This window comes from Otolemur garnettii, unplaced genomic scaffold, assembly GCF_000181295.1.
Source record: "Otolemur garnettii isolate 467f Iridium unplaced genomic scaffold, OtoGar3 scaffold00249, whole genome shotgun sequence".
Classification (NCBI taxonomy): Eukaryota; Metazoa; Chordata; class Mammalia; order Primates; family Galagidae; genus Otolemur; species Otolemur garnettii.
Genome location: NW_003852644.1, coordinates 1,092,098 through 1,094,697, shown reverse-complemented (window position 1 = coordinate 1,094,697; position 2,600 = coordinate 1,092,098).

The window sequence follows — 2,600 nt, the reverse complement described above, 5'->3', positions numbered from 1 at the left end:
GCTCTTCATGCTTGCTTCTAGGAGCTGCCTGACCCAGCTCCTTTTGCTTTTTGTTCCCCCATCACTCTGGGAGTGGTAACTTCTACTGTTATCCACTTCAGTGTCCCTTTTTGCATGTTCAGCCCTCAAAACCCTGAGTAAACGATCCATTAAATTAAATCCCCTCTTCAGAGACCCACTATGTGGTCCGTGATTCATCCACAATTGGCCGGGGAAAGGTTCCAGAAGATAGGCCTACATACCTGGAGTTTTCGGCTGGGTCTGGTCACGCCTTTGCGCTGGACTTCAGGGCACCAGTCACCCATGCCCTGCACTGGCATCCTGATTAATCCAGTTACTGTCTTTGGTTGACTGGGATGATGCGCCAACGGCAACCAGTGCCTGGTGAGCGCAAGTCACTTCTGCACCTGGCTGTGGTGGCGGCCACGGACTGCTGTGAGCACTGTGGTGTTGGTGGTTTCACTGAGTGTACCTGGCTACGTACAGCAAAGACATGATGATCTCAGGTTCCTAAACGCTCAGCTCAAGTCACAGGAAGAGAACCAGAGGGCTTCCAGGACAGCCCCCAAACTCCTTGTACCTGCAAGGCTGACAGTTCTGACGCTCAAACACAAACTTGAGTTGTGTGAGTGACAGAATCCCAATGTGTTGAAGCCCCAGCCTTGCCATGTTTTCATGCAAACATTGGGGAGGCCTAGGACCTGGAACCTGGAGTGGGGACATCTTACTGGCTTCAGTGGAAGCTGAGACTCCTGGGAACCCCACTGCCTCTGAGCCTCCCTTGTCAGCAGAAGTGGCTTGACCTTCTGTGTCTGGGGGACTGGTGTTCCTTTGCTGGAGCGCTGTCACAATTTTTCCTGGATAAGAGGCTTGTAAGGGGACATTCATCACATATGGGCCCCTCCAGAAATACACCCTTTTGTATCTGACCCATAACTGGGGTCTGATCTCACCACCCAGCAGGTACACACTAATGGGGAGAGGACATTCCATGTCAGCCCCTTACCACTAGTGCACACTTGCTTCGGTGCCTTGAGGTGTTTGCCATTTTACTCACTTCCCCTTCGCCAAATATGGAATCACATGTGGGATCATTTCACGTTTTCTGAATCACAAAGTCATGCTTTTTAAATTACAAACTAGGTCTCACAGGGCCAGATATCATAGCAGAGTGGCAGAGGAAATCTCAGGAGTTCTCCTACTAAGAAAAGCCACCACAGGGAGTCATGGCTCAGGTGGGCCTGGGAGAAGTCAGTCCGGAGACCACACGTGCTTTGGGGCTGTAATGGCAAAGCGTTCATTGGTAGCCACAGCTTTCCTTACCCTTTAGGAGTCCCCAAGACTGGGGTTACACACCCAGTCCCAGCATACCTGCACCTTCCTCCCTTCTGTGCCCCACTCCGGTGTCCATCCCCTCGCTTTGGCTGCACCTCCGCTCCCCAACCTTGGTTAGGAGCCAAGGAGAGGACTGCGGTTCAGCTTAAGCCCCTTGCTGGGGAGTGTTCCTGGGGTGCGTCGACGCTGATTGGTTGCGGCTCGGGGGAGTGACGCGACAAAACCCTATGACGTGTACAGGCCGCTGGCCGCTTATGAGTTGGCCCCATCACCAGCAGGCGGTGAGGCATGCGTGAGGCTTGCACGAGGCAGTGTCAATGGTGGGTAGAGTCAGCTGGGGCACGCCAGGCGACGACTGCAGAGGACAAGGAGGACTGGTAAGGGAGAGGGAACGCGGGTCAGAGTCACTGGCAGGTCCAATATAGTTCCTATGAGCCCGGGAAGGAGCAGAGGGGCTGGTGGAGTGGGACAGCCTGTACCAGCAGCCTAGGGTGTGGCTGCAAAGTAGGAACTTGCCAGGTAGGCAGGGCCCCAAATGGGACATTTCAACGATGTCTAAAATTCTCACCACAGCCCTGTGAGATGGATAGTATCACCAGCACCATCATTCCTTTTTACAGATGTAAACGCTGGAGGCCAAAAGGGTTACATGGTTAGCTAAGGCCCCCACAGCCAACCAGTAGCACATTTGGGAAATAAAACAAGGGCTGGGACAGCGCCTGTGCACCTGAGTCCCTGCTGAGTGGCTTCTCCATGGGAGGCAGTCAGAGCCTTAAGATGTTAGGAAGTCTCAGGTGAGGAGGATGGTCCCAGGGACCAGAGGCCATGGCATCTTCCAAGGGAGTGTCCCTGAGTATTCGATACCAGGCTTCTAATAAGAAACATACATTGGCTCAGCGCCTGTGGTTCAAGTGGCTAAGGCGCCTGCCACATACACCTAAGGTGGCGGGTTCAAATCCAGCCTGGGCCTGCCAAACAACGACGGCTGCAACCATAAAATAGCCGGATGTTGTGGGGGGCACCTGTGGTCCCAGCTACTTTGGGAGGCTGAGGCAGGAGACTCGCTTGAGCCCAGGAGTTGGAGGTTGCTGTGAGCTGTGATGCCAGAGCACTCTACCCAGGGGGACAGCTTGAGGCTCTGTTTCCAAAAAGAAAGAAAGAAAGAAAGAAAGAAAGAAACATACATTCTGGTTGGCACCTGTGGCTCAAAGGAGTAAGGCGCCAGCCCCATATGCCAGAGGTGGCAGGTTCAAACCCAGCCCTGG